The sequence below is a fragment of the Onychostoma macrolepis genome, chromosome 08 (assembly GCF_012432095.1).
Source record: "Onychostoma macrolepis isolate SWU-2019 chromosome 08, ASM1243209v1, whole genome shotgun sequence".
NCBI lineage: Eukaryota > Metazoa > Chordata > Actinopteri > Cypriniformes > Cyprinidae > Onychostoma > Onychostoma macrolepis.
In genome coordinates this window covers 24,234,393-24,249,633 of record NC_081162.1, presented here as the reverse complement: position 1 = coordinate 24,249,633, position 15,241 = coordinate 24,234,393, and the positions used below count along the sequence as shown (strand labels likewise).

The 15,241-nt window shown below is 35.5% G+C and overlaps 1 protein-coding gene across 1 annotated transcript in view; it reads left to right on the top strand.

Moving 5' to 3' along the window:
- The window catches only part of grm6a (glutamate receptor, metabotropic 6a), a 52,833-nt gene that overhangs the window by 11,466 nt on the left and 26,126 nt on the right, over positions 1 to 15,241 (top strand). The window lies entirely within an intron of this gene.

Here is a 15,241-nt window from a genome sequence, read left to right as displayed (position 1 = left end):
GAATGGTGTGATTTGCTCCCCTAGTGTAAGCTTTTTTGCGAAGGCTATCTCGTTCCCTATATCCTCGGGTTCCACAGGACTCAAATCCCTTCCTACATGGTTCTTATGTTTGAAATGAGAAGCCGGCATATTGTTCTGAGAGCATGTAGAGAGTTTTTCCTCTTTTTTAAGGTGAAATGTGGAAATTGATTTTATGAGAGTTGACCGAGTGACAGACTAATAAAGCTTTTTTTAGCTCTTCTCTAATGGAACAAGACAACGGAGTCGGAGGGCTTCTATATGCCATCTACGCTTCGGTGTGCACTGGTTAAGACCCCAAGCGAAGATGTTTTTTATGTCATAATACAATTTGAGCTCCCTTAACCCATCTGCGATGCATTATTGAGCTATAAAGAGCCCTTACTTCATTTGCGAACAAAGGCTGTGATGAGCGCTGATTGATCTTAATAGAATTGCTTTGACAAAACAAAAATGTTCAAGAGAGACTCACGGGAAAGATAATCCGAAATCTTTTTAATATCTCATTTTATTCTTCTATGAAGCAGTGGAGAGCAAATGGAGATTTCTGATTTGCTTCTGCTTAGTCTGCAATCAGAGATACGATCTGAACCATTTCTCCAAATGATCTGAGCTCCTCTCTACATTCATTTCACAGCGTTATACTCTTGATGTGCTTAAAAATGGACTCGCTTTGTCTATTTTTATTCCTCCAAAGGAATTTTAGGAGAAGATGAAGTTGAGTAAGCATTTGGAGCAGTGTAGGGGACACAAACCTGTAATGTCAGATTAAAGTGATCGCATGAATGCCAAGTCCTAACGTGTTTATTTGTGATTGATTGAAGAAAAAATACAGCTGTATTGTTCCTAAATCCAGCATTCCCAGTTCACAGTTGTCATGGAAATGCTGTAATCTCATTACCAGGGCCATTGCTAAGCCCCTCAGTTGATTTCTGCCCTTGTCAAATGCATATTTACATGTTTTAGGTGATCCAATAAGCTGGTTATGAAAAATATCAAAGGCATCTTTGTAAATTCAAATATTTAACTGTTTATTAAACTATGGTATATGAAACCAATGCACATGAGAGTCAGAAATGCCTTCAAACCAGAAAAATCACACTTAATTACGTCAGGCAAAACAATACTTTGTGCTATGATAACGATGTAGGTATGGCATTGATATATAGTTTTTGGACACATTTTTCTTTCAAGAATGTGAAGGAACTGCAGGGGGTTTGTCAGTTGATAGAAAGGTAATAATTAATTATATTGAATGTAAAATATATAAATTAGACTGCATGATAATCGCAATAGATTTTAGTGCACTTAGCAAATTAAAGGCTACAAATTTACTTAAATAACTGTTGCATTTCATTATTTTAATGATCAAATAATTTTTTATTTCACAGTACTATTGTAATTTACAACAGTAATATATTCCCGTTGTCATTTTTATAAAGTTAAAAAATACTAAAAATATTATTATTATTATTATAACAGTAATATATTTCGTCATCATATTTATAAAGTTAAAAATACTACCACCAACAATAATAATAATAATAATAATAATGAGTATTATTATTATGATAATAATATATTTATGTTGTCATTTTTATAGAGTTAAAATTATACTACCATCAACACTAAAATAATAATAATAATTGTTATTATTAATATTATTATTGTTGTTGTTGATATTATTAACATTGTTGTTGTTATTATTATTACTACTACTACTATTAACTTGAGAGAACTGCAGACTTGCAAATGTGTAGATAAATGATTGAAATATTAACATAAAATCTCAGGGGGTATTTCAAGTAAACATTTTACATCGAAAGGGTTCTGCTGTCTTTAATATGAATACAGTACCATAGTATACCAAGTATTATGGTTTTACCATCTAATTCCATCAGTGTACCATGATATAATATTGTAAATGTACAGATCAGTTCACTGTGTCTATATTTACAATGTTTCTTTATTGAATTTTCCCAAATAGATTTCATAGAAATTCAAATTTCATTTAAAAAACACAAAAACCACGAAGTGCATTTCAATTTCACAGGAAGTTATCCTATTGTGCTATTGTAAATGACAGAAAGGTGTTAGACAATAGGCTGTGTCTGTGGGGACAGCTGTCTGTAGCCAACCCTCTAATTAAACACACGTGGAATAAAGTCTGAAACGAATGCGAACAAAAGCAGTGGTACAGTGGATCTTCATTAACTGGACCTTTTTGCGTCTGTATGATGAGGGGCACAGCATCAGCGCGAGTGATTATTCCAGTCTACAGATTGCTCGCTGAAGCTTGGACAAAGGTTGGACAGCCACCTCTTTCCATTTATCGTGTTTTTGTTGTTTAAATATGCTTGGGACAGTTTCAAACAGCCATTTAGCCCATGTTTTGCATACGAAAAGCCTGTTGTTTCGCTGATATTTTTACACAGTCGATCATTAAGATGTGTTTGATGTGTCAGAAACATCATGAAAATATCATGAGACAGATTGCGAGCACAATGCTCGGGTTCTGGAAATTTCTTTGATGTTTGTGACAGCAAACACCTGTTGTTTGTGGGCAGTCTTTGTGTTGATTCGAGTCTTTGCGACAGGAATGAATCTGTGGATGTGTCCCAATTCGCATACTTCTGCTATGCACTGAAAGTATGTACTTCACTGATGATTGTAAAGCATATGATTTTTAGTAATGAGATGCTGGCTTTGATTGCGATAGTATGCTTACATACTACTCTCACTATTTCTGCAGTATATACAATAGCACAATATGCACATTTTCTGCATAGAGTACTGGAATGATCTATTTGATTATTTTTGGACTCTTTGCACTGACAAACACCAAGACATTTTATGACACAAACTTGAATTAAAAATGCAAAACTGTTTTTTGTTTTTTTTTGCAAATTGAGCTCTTTGCACTAAACTTGAATTAAATTTGGAAAACAATGATTTTATATATGCAAAACTTGTCATCATTTATTCAGTGTCATGTTATTCCAAACCTGCTTGATTTGGGTTTTTTTGCAAGAAATTGAAAAATTGAACCCCATTGATTTCACTGAACAGACAAAAATAGAAAAAACAAACACTGAAACATTTTTCAAAATATCATCTTGAGTTTTCACAGAGAAAAGTTATACAAGTTTTAAATTAAATCAAGTAATAATGACAATTTTCATTTTTGATGAACTATTCCCTTAAAGTCATTAAAAATGAATTTGAAACCTTAAAGGGTTAGTTCACCCACAAATGAAAATTATGTCATTAATTACTCAACCTCATGTCGTTCCAAACCCTTAAGACCTTTTTGATGAAATCTGAGAGCTCTCTTACCCTCCATAGACAGATTACCACGCTCAAGGCACAGAAACGTAGTAAGGATATCTGTAAAATAGTCCATGTGACATCAGGGGTTCAACCATACAAATACAAATACAAATAAAACAATTCTTCTCCCCTAGTTGCCATCTTCCGCCATTTTGAGAGTATCCCAGAACGTAATCAAAGTAATCAGCACTGTTTACGTTCAGCATGCTACTGAACATAAACAACGCTGATTATGTTGATTATGTTCTGGGGTACTCTCCAAAATGGCGGAAGACGGTAACCTCGTAAAATTACGGTTGAACCCCTGATGTCACATGGACTATTTTACCGATGTCCATGCTACGTTTCACAAATTTTACTATGGGGATATTTGTTATAAACTTACATCTTCATCTAGCCAGAGAATGCATGTAACTTACTATATGTGAAAAAAGCAAACAACAGCACGCACATCTATCTCAAATGGGTGCTCGACTAAAAAACAAGTAGAAGCATATTGAAAATGCAAAGTCGGCAACACCTAAACTCCAAAAGTATCAAAAAAAAAAAAATGATTTATAAAAAATTCACATAGAGTGTAACGTTTCGAGCATTTTCAATATGCTTCTACTTACTATATGTGAAAATTATATATTGCCTCATGGATAAAATATGACAGTCTATCACTCTATATCACTCTTGATACTGTGCAATTTCTGTTATATATTACATTTACGTATGGGATTTGGCACCATTTTTCTACAGCTGAAAAAATTTAAAATAGCACTGTCACAAACTCTTCTTTTCATGCAGGGGTTGCAGTGGGTGTAAGCCAAACAAAACATGCACCAATGCTCACTTCGAAATCCATCCAGGAACCTTTGGCACAATGTTCAATGAACTATAATTTGTGATGAACTAATTCTAATCTCACATGCTGTTTAGGACAGATAGTTTGTGAATTGGGATGCAGCATGAGTTTTCAGTTCTGCGTTTCTTGACGCAAGAGTCACAAGAGGACCGTATCTCATGCTTTCCACAGTCAGGGCGAGTTAAATGAGATTTTACTTCACCCCACGGTAATGACTCTCCCTGTCAGACGCTCGGTTTAAAGACGGCACGTCCTTCCCGCTTAACAGACAGAGATGACACATCTATGAGCATGCACAGACCTTCGGTGCACCTTTTCAGAAACTGAGGATGCTGGGAGTCATACATGTGCACATAAACACACACGTTTTTCTCTAAGTCGCTTGGACATCTTTCTCAGACGCGCACACACACACACTCATTTGGATTACAGAGCGGTCATAGACCTTCCAATGAAAGCGGCACATAAGCCCCGACAGACCGCATGAACTGCAGTAAAAATCAGCACTTCAGCAGTGCAGCAGTTGCATAATTGTAAATGTCGTCTCTGTGGCCGTTCTGGCTGGATGGGACACGGTAGCAAACCGCATGTTTTTTTAATGATAAGACTTAGTGCTCTGGCTGATGAAACAGCTTCAGGTACTCAATTTTTAACGGCTCGTCTTTATGTGGCATAAAACTCTGCAGAGATCCCTCGCTGACTCTTAGTTTTATGGGGCAGATTCAGATACGTGTAGAACAGAGGAGTTTGATAGCCTCTCGTCAAAACAATCACATGAGGTTATAAAATAAAGAAATTCACTGTATGTGGGACAGGGGTTCTTATTTGAACTCAACATGAGCATGTTGTTTTTTATAGACAACAAAGGTGTTTCTTTAAAGCTCTTGCCTAATTAGGCGAACCAAGCAGGATAGGAATGTGGCTGATAGGAAATTCGAACAGCATTAATATTGCAGGACTTTTTTTTTGGGTGGACTCCTGATCTCCTTTGAGATGCATTTTTAGTCTGTCTAATAGTCATTGTAAATTATTTAAAGTGTAGTATTTATTTATTTATTTTTACAAATCCTACTGAAATTCAAAGGTACATCTTTGAAATGGTGGTAGACTTGCACGTGAAACTGTTCAAATGGAAACAACTTAGGTCTGAATATTCTTTGTGCAGCTGCATGAATATTTGCATTCCAAAAATGTGTCTGACTACATTTCATAAGCAATGCAGATTCCTGGGTTATTTAGTATTAATAGTTATTTTATTGATAGTTTAAATTAGTTTATATTTTCTGTTTTCAATTTAATTTTCATTAAAATCTAAAGTAAATTTGTTGTGTTTTTGTAATTTGTTAATTTTAATGTGTCTATATAGTTTTTAATAATTTTATTTTCATTTTAGCTATTTTAGTACATCAAGTTAAACTAAATTAGAAATATTTCCTTGGCTAATAGCTGAAATAAAACAAATACAAATATTTTATTTCACTTAATTTTTTATTTTATTTCAGGTAAAAAAAAAAAAATGTTTTTTATATTTTAGTTTGACTGAAAAAAATGCTGTAGAAACAGTTTTCACTCAGACATTGTTAGAAAATTTCACAGACAGTTACAAAGAAACAGCAAGTAACATTAAATTAAACATAAAATTTTGACGTAGAAAAACTGAAATAGTATTTTGTGTAAAACATACTCCAGTAATCTTTGTTTAATTTGCAACTTCAAAATATTTTTTACAGTGTAGTTTTACTTAACTATAATAACCTGGACAAGTACTTGAAACATTCTCAGTGTTGTCTCAATAGTGTTATTTTTTTTTTACCATAAATGTCTTCTTTTATACAGTCTTTCAGGTCCCCATGTCACAGTGAAGCAAATGTTTGAAGTGAATCATGTGAAGCAAGTTAGTTAGTTAAAACTCCAGTCAAGTATGTTCAACCTGGCCGAAGTGTATTGACTAAGCACTTGGCATTTGCATTTGCATACTTGCATAAAGTGTATTTCTGGCCTTATTCCATACGGCCTAGGCCAAAAATGTCCTCTACAAGTACCCAGATGCATGCTTGCTGTACATATTAACCCATCTGTTGCTATCGAAGCTTAAGATTTGTTGGTGCCGATAGCTTTGTGTGCAGAATGCCAACATATGGCACAGTTGTGCTTTGGGCGTCACGAGTTCGAATCCTGCCTTGTGGACCTTTCTTGATCCCGTCCCCATCTCTCTCTCTCTCTCCCACTTTCTTCCTATTATATCTCCACTGTCCTGTCATGAGAAATGCCCAAAAATTAAAGGGTTGCTAGAATTGCAGTCAAATGCATGTTCCATAAAAGGTGCGGTAAGCCTCTTTTCTGAGAAACGCTGTTTAAAGTGGATTGTACTGAACGCCAATAGTGCGTTCCAAACGGGATATATCGCCCTATGGGCACTATGGAATGAAGGATTTCGAAGGGTACAACTGATGGACACTTCGGCCCCCATTGTGCTGATTCCATATGGGCACGGGATGACGATGCAGAAGGGCACTTCAAGAAACAGTTGTTTGGTCCCCTACACCCTTCAACCCTTTGAAGGAATAGGGCAAAGGGATGAGCCCTTCTGAATGGAACGCAGGGCAAAACACACTAATCACCAGTAAGGGGCGTGCCCACCCATAATGGGGGAGTTGCATGTGTTGCATAGCATGTTCATGAATTTGGGGGTAGAGCTATCAAGATGAGAGTGTGATCCTTATGGGTAGGGACATGTTTGTTTTGGTGATTTCAAATATCAACAGCGTTTCTCAGAAATCACTTACTGCACTTTTAAACCTGATGTTTTATAATTCAGGGACAGTAGCTGCTAAAACATGTCAAAAGTTTATCTAACTTTACAAACTTGCCCAGAATGATTTTATTCAAACCATGACAGTTCAGCTGAAAGAGAAACTGATTGCAGAAGATGACAATTTAATGCAGTTCTTCTCACCTGGCTTTACGCCAATATCACATAATGTAGTCTTTGTCATATTTTCATTTACCTTGCATAGTTTTATGTCACATAACCTGTCCATGTTACCAATATTATTAACTTTTACCGAGTGATGGATGAATCTGCAGCAAATACAGCAGAGTTTGAACAACAAAAGATAATGTAAGCATGTTCTCCTCAAATTTAGGGAAAAGTTTACCCAAAAATGGAAATGTGCTCACCCTCAGGCCATTCAAGATGTAGATGAGTTTGTTTCTTCATTGGAACAGATTTGGAGAAATGTAGCATTACATGACTTGATCGGCAATGGATCCTCTGCAGTGAATGGGTGCCGTCAGAACAACAGTCCAAACAGCTGATAAAAACATCACAATAATCCACACCACTCCAGTCTATCAATTAACATCTTGTGAAGTGAAATCTGTGTGCTTGTAAGAAACATTTTAGCTTCAAACCATGTTTTCAGCTAAAATATGGGTCCTGTATCCTATAATGTTGCTTTCTCCAGTTATCACGTCTGAATCAGGAAAAAAACATGCACAGATCAAGCACAGTTTATAAGCAAAAATAGTCTAAAACAGTTCTAAACAATTGAATTGGTGAATTTTGATGTGAGAACAACAGCAGATCGATTTTTTTTATTTATTTGAGGAAGCGTATTATGGATTATGGACTCGTATTTTGTCCAGAAGCGACAGTTAAAAAGCATTAATGATGGAATTGTTTCATGCAGATTTGACGTTTATTGACGGAGTCGTGTGGATTATTGTGATGTTTTTATCAGCTGTTTGGACTCTCATTCTGACGGCACCCATTCACATTGGTGCATGAGCAACTGATGTAATGCTACATTTCTCCAAATCTGTTGTGAAGAACAAACAAACTCATCTACATCTTGGATAGGCTGAGGGTGAATATATTCAGCAAATGTTTGTTTTTTGGGTGAACCATTCTTTTAAATGTTGATAAGATTGTTTATTTTGCTATCCTAAATATGCATGATTATATGGTTAGTTGTGTCTTGTTATGTTTTTTTATTCACTTCTGCTATCAGAACAGACCTGCAACTCACCAGTTAAAAAATGCTGGTTTGATGCACATTATTGCACCCCTTACAGCAAAGCATTCTTGCATCGTGGCATGACTTGTCTTCTGACTCGTAAACTCGAGCTTGGGTTTTTAGAAGCGTTTGTGTTCACGTACTTGTGTAAGTGTGTTTCTGGCCTTAATTACATTGTCTTCGCCCTGAGCCATTAAACAGAGTCTGGGGGACTAGAAAGCACATCAGTGGCTCTTAGCTGCAAAATTAGAAGACCTTTGGTGAAATAAGCTGCTGGCTCCTGTTCAGAGAACTCAAATTGAGTCTGTAAAAGAAAGTACTAAAGAAAGGAGAGAGAAAAGAAATCACCTGGACAAATGTTTGACAGTAAGAGTTTTGAGGACTGAAATCATTTTGTGAGGTGCATGTTTGAGCATTAATTATTTAGAAATTGCATGCAATGGGTCAATGAAGGGATTATATTGTGATTTAAGATTTCTACAGGTTTCTTTGTGAATAACTAATCATTGCATTAGTCGTTCCAAAGGAACTGAGTTTCCACAGGCACCTTGGCTGTCAGAGTTTCCTCTAATTGCCGTTATTGTGAGGTAAATGGTCAGTAATTGCCCTGATGTCTGTGGCAGTTAATTCAACTGAGAAAATTGTGGCTATTTTTTGTTGAACTATAGGGAATGCTTTTGTGTGAACTCTTTCTTGTGTCGGTTGCTATTATTATGCATCGAAACACTGAATAATCAGGCTGTCAGCAGTACAGTTATCACTTGCCAGTGTGAAGTCCATTTGATTGTCCTACTTATAGGCAGATGTATTTGCGTGAAATCACCCTTACATTAGTTGGATGCATGGCATACACAACAGACAATGGTTAAAGGAAGAGAGTTTAGTTTTGACTGAAAAAGAAAAAAAAGAATGCATTGACAGTCATTTCAACATCTGTTATGAATGTGTGCTGCCAGTAAACACGTGCGCCCTTCTCTGTTTACATAGAGGAAAATCCAAACAAAGGAATTATGTCAGTAACACAGCAGAAGTTCATCCGCCTAGAACAGTCTCACCGCTTAAAAGATTATTACAACTTTGCAGCCCCAAAAACAGCAGCTTTTTGTATGGAAGAATTAATATAAGTGCTTCAACTAAAAGCTGCAATGTGCTTTTGAACCTTGAAAAATGCCCCGTTGACTTCCATTGAATGTTCATGTATAATAAATATGATTTTTGGGGCTTGTTTTACAAACTGAGGGATGAGATAAAATGATTTCAGCAACAGCATGCTATTGCTATTGAGAGAACTGAACTTGTATTGAACCTGGAACATTCCTTTAAGGAAACAGGCTAAAAGCACACTTCATTTCATGGCATGTGAAAGCATTTGCTCAAATATTCTAGAAATTTGTGTGTCAGATTTGTTAAACCGATGATAAATCTGTCTCTTTCTGCTTCCTTCCATCAGGAGAGAGATTTATAACCATAAGTATTGAGTCACGCTAGAGCAAGACCTTCAAAACAAGGTCTATCCAGGGGACAGAATGGTATAGTACAAATATTGAGGTGATCTTTGAATTCAAAAGTGCTTTTTATAACAATATGTTTTTTCACATATCACTGAAAATTACTCCTTATGCCTTATATCACTCAGTTGGATTCAGTTAATTTAATGATTCATCAGATTGAATCAAACATTAACTCCATACATAGTTAGTATTTTTGACTGATTTGTTAAAATGACCTATTAATTTTAGCAATAGGAAAGTATGTAGACAGGAAAGTGGGAGATGGGATCAGGAAAGGTCCACGAGCCAGGATTCGAACTCGGGACACCCAAAGCACAATGGGCGCAAGGTGCACTGACACGTGCACCACATATTTGATTTACTACAAGGAGCGAGTCATTTGTTCATGAATCAGACTACACTAGTTGTGTAAGATGTTTATGATTCAATAAATGGAACTGGCCTAAAGAATCATTTGTTCATGAATCAAACACGGGTTACATGATTTGTTTTTGATTCACTAAAAACATGTGGCTCATAAGATTTGAATTTGAATTTGTTCATGAATTTGACTACATTGGCTGCCGTTTTTGAACTATTGAATGTGCAAGTTTTCCGGTTTCAGCTGCTTCTGGTTTGTTTCAGTGATACAAAAAAGTCTGTTATGCTGCTTGATGCTGCAAACATAACACACTGGTTTATATAGTTTTACCTTTTACTACCCTTTGTTGTTCTTCTAATTATTTACCTATAGTGGCTAATGAATCAGAAGCGCATTCAGATATCTATCTAATAATTTCAGTCTATGTGTTTTTCCCCCCTGTTTTATCATCCACTGAGCTAAAATTGAAAGTGCAGTCACTTGGAAGTTTAAGGAATCATTTATGTTTGTATTTATTGTTCAAATCCTTACCCTCGAGTATGAGCAATAGTTTGTAAACACTACTAATAATAAGGTATATCCAGGGGGCAGTTATCATAACAAAACAATGTCAGGATATTTACAGTCATGCTTTGTGACTTTATCATATTTTATAAAGATTATTTGTTGCAATGGATTTAGTCCAGGTCTTATTAACCACGAAACAGTTAAGCTCTAAATATCTTATGTAGTGATTTTTTTTAAAAACTTCATAAGCTTGTGGTTTAAGAAAAATATGTGAAAAGCGAAGTTTTTGATAAACATGCTGAGCAATTCCTTTATCAAATGTTTGTCTGGGAAGCAGAAATCTTGGCTCAAAGCTTCTAATTAACTGCTGTTTCTAATTAATCAAGAAAATTGCTACTGTAGGCTATAACCAATGATTCATAAATGCACTTTCAGGAAGGGGCACGTAAGAGTCGACTCAAACTTTATGTGAACTGTATTCGGGTCATTTGAGGGAGACCAGTGGCGACAACATGATGGATTGATTTGTTGTTGTAGAAAAAGACAGACAAGAGATGAACTCCCTGAGGACAGTTTTATTGCTCAGAGGTTGCACTTATTAGTGTTCTTAGTTATATGTTTCATTGAAGTATCCACTGTGTTTCTTCTAGCTTGTAATTGAACTAGTCTAGTTAATACTTCAAACTTGCCATTCTGTACTATGAATATTGTTTGCTCTTATGAAAAAATAGCTTGTGATGTTCCTCATTTGCATGTCACTTTGGATAAAAGCATCTGCTAAATGAATAAATTTAATGTTTCAGATGGTTCTCATTCAACTGTTGATTACAGTGAGAGTACCGAGCATAATCTGAATGTGGAGTGCAGCTCAGATCAGTTGGTCTTGGAAGAATTTGATGGGAAATTAGTTCATATTGCTATCTCTGACTTTGCAAATGCAAATATATATATATATATTTTTTGCCATTCCAAGCAACATATGAGATATCTTCTGAATAATTTTCTGATTATGTTTTTTTTTTCCTCAACAGAAACATCTAAGAACCAGAACACCTAATCAGAAGTCTTTGTTTTCCATTTAATTTTAATTATCACCTAGGAAAAAAGTGGGATAGTAAACATGATATTTCTTTATGAGTGTGTTTTTGACATATTTAAAACAGGAATTAGGGACAGAACATATCGAGGAGTTTTACTTTTGATTTCCTTTGTGAATTATTTTTGCATACAGCCCACAGTTGAACATGCTCACAAACATAAGCATTCATGTATAAATACAAACATACACATATACTTCATGCACGTAACAGAAATTAGGGCTTTAGTGAGGTGCGTGGACACAGATCAGGGGCAGACAGGAGCCATTACTGTGATTAAAAGGTTGGATTTGGATCGTGCCGAGAGGTGCTGAACAGTCCTGTTACAGAGTCATGATGAACTAGTGCGGAATATTAAATAGCTCTGTCTGAGCCAGCGTCCTGTCCAGCTGGAGAATCATCCCTCCCAAAACTGGGGTGCAGTGAAATTTACCACAATTTACACTATTAATTCTGAGAATCAGTTCTGTTTGGACAGAATTGGACTTTTTTGGTGTTTTTCTGCTATGTCGTTATTTACTCATCCTCATATCTTTCCAAACCTGTGTTAATTCCCCTCCTGTACTATATAACAGGTATGAGGAAAGTCGTACAATAGCTTTGGTGTAGAATCTACCAATACCCATTGACTACTAAATTGTCCCTAGCAATAATATTGATTAGGGACAATTAAATATATGTGTATATAACCATATTTGTTGTAATATTGGCCACATGTGATATTACACTAGACAGGGCCTTATTTACTTCTTATCATGACATATAGGCAAAATAAATTTTTGTGCCCCCCTTCCCTGTTAATATAGAATATTACCACCCCAGCAAACAAAAATATTTCATAATCAGTGGAAACCATTACCGTGTTCTCTATCGCAATAAACACAAAAGCCGTGAAAAGTCAGACTATTTCGGAGTGCAGATCACGAACCTTTTGATTCAGATCGGAACTTTGGAGTGGGTTCGCGAATCATTTGATTTAAATCGGAACTTTCGGAGCGGGGTAGCGAATTGTTTGATTCCGATCGGAACTTCAGAGCGCGGATCATGATTCATTTGATTCAGATCGAGACAAAATGAGATCAGATGAGATCAAATCTGACCAAAATTTCTCTGCAGGGGTACATTGCCAAAACAAGTGAATGACATTTTGCTCAGAAGAGTGACGAAAACATCAACTCACTTCATACAACTCCCTCTTCATATTTACGGAGAGAACTATAAGTCGGACATTGCTTGTTATGATTTTCAAGGGTGTCAAATTTATTATGGATGCTATGATATGTCCCTAACAATGTCCAGCAACTACTAAATTCTGCTTTTAGCAATAATTTTTATCAAACAGTTAAATGTCTGCCATTATGTCGCCATTAATTCCAAAATCAAACCTACACCCTTGGCTTTGCGTAAAGGAAATTCTGAAGATTAGGTAGTTATTTGTATTTGTAAGTTTAGTTATTGTATGGCTATGGATTTGCTGTAATTGTTTTCATTTTTGGTGCAAATAAATTAAAACAATGAATGTCTTTTTAAGACTCTCAAAAAAAAAAAAACTATAAGAGGAGCATTTTGCTAAATAATTGTACTATATACATTATTTATTTATTTATTTATAGATGTCTTAATTATTTAAACCTGTTTTGAAAACTAGTTTTTATGACAGCCACCATTTATTTGATCATATTTCAACAACAAATTGGAGCACTGATGCATTAAATTAATCTAAAGTGAAACTAAAGACATTTACAGATAAACACTGTTCTTTTGAACTTTCTATTCTTTTATGTTTATTTATTTATTTATTTTTACAGTTTCTGAAGGATCTGACACTGAAGACTGGATTAATGGATGCTGAAAATTCAGCATTGTCATCACAGGAATAAATGAGTTTAAGTATGTAAATAGAAAACATAGAAAATAGAAATAGAAGTTCATTCAAATGATAATATTTCACAATATTTTTTCCTTAAGAAACATTTACATAAACCTGAAATATTTACATTTAAATTTACATTTAGTCATTTTGCAGACGCTTTTATCCAAAGCAACTTACCATTGGGGAATACATGAAGCGATTCATCTTGAAGAGGTAATCAGACAGACGAAGTGCTTTCAACACCAAGTCTCAGGCATTGTTCAAATAAGTACAAGCTAGCAAGGGAAGGAATAAATAAAGAGAAAGAGAAAGAGTAGGTGTTTTTTTTTTTAAAGTTTAGGATGAAGTCAAGTATTGTCGAAAGAGATGAGTTTTCAGCTGTTGCTTGAAGGTTGACAGGGATCCAGCACTCTGGATAGGGGTGGGAAGATCATTCCACCAGCCAGGAATGGTGGACGAGAATGTTCTGGAGAGTGATTTTGAGCCTCTTTGTGATGGTACCATGAGGCGTCGCTCACTAGCAGATCTCAGACTTCTGGAGGGGATGTAGATTCTTAATAGTGAGTGCAAGTAGGCGGGTGAATCAATGAATCAATGAATCCAAATGAATCAATATCGAAACATGAAATCTGCGTCAATACCCAGTCAGTACCATGGTACCGTCACAATAATTATATAAAGGTCTATTATCTAACACACCTGATTCATTTCATCAGTTGATTTGTGGAGTGCTCCATGACCTGAATTGGGTGTGTCAGATTTTTTAGACACTGAAATGTGCAGGATTGTGAAATGCTGGGTTAAAGTCTCATTGGCGGGGGCTGCCACACATAATCAGTGTTAAATGAATTCTTTGCTTCCCCCCTCCTGATCTCTGTATCTCTCCTCCTGTGCTTAACTTAATTTGACTAAAACCTCTCTTATCCTCACGGATAATCTGTCAAATGGTTCGTTGGTTCATCCATCTACCTGTTGTAAGGACGCCCCTACTGCTCACCCACATGCCGAGACCTCGCTTTCCTTCTGCGCATTAGCTGACGAGACACGATCGCTGCTCCACTTCTCCTGCTATAAAAAGCCGGAGTCGATCTAGGTTTATCAGTCACTGGGTGAACTGTATTTGAGGCCGAGCGACAAATCATGATGAAACCAACGGCAGCCATCTGCATTTGCTAGAGACAAATGATGTAATAGCGCACATAATTCACTACCACATTTTGTTGTCAAAGCTTAAGTGGTCTGTGAATGTATAAAGTAGCATGCTAACACTCTTTTGAGCCAATGGAGCAACTTTATGATCACGTTTTTGTAACATTTTATTGGTGATTTGATAAGTTTTTCAAATGTAAGCTGGAAATTTCAGACACTAAACATTTTCTAAATCTTGTTTTCCAGGCAAAATATCTAAGCATCTTTAAAACAAGATAAATTAAATGTATTTAATTAAATACATTTAAAATGTATTTTCAGCAAATATGTTCTACCATTTGGCGTCAGTATGTTTTTTTTTAATTATTATTATTTTATTATTAAGAAATTAATACTTTTATTAGATTATTTATTATTTATTATATACTGCATTAAACTGATCAAAAGTGACATTTATAATGTTAAAAAAGATTTGTATTTCAGATAAATGCTTTATTTCAAAATTTAACAAAGAATCCTGACAAAC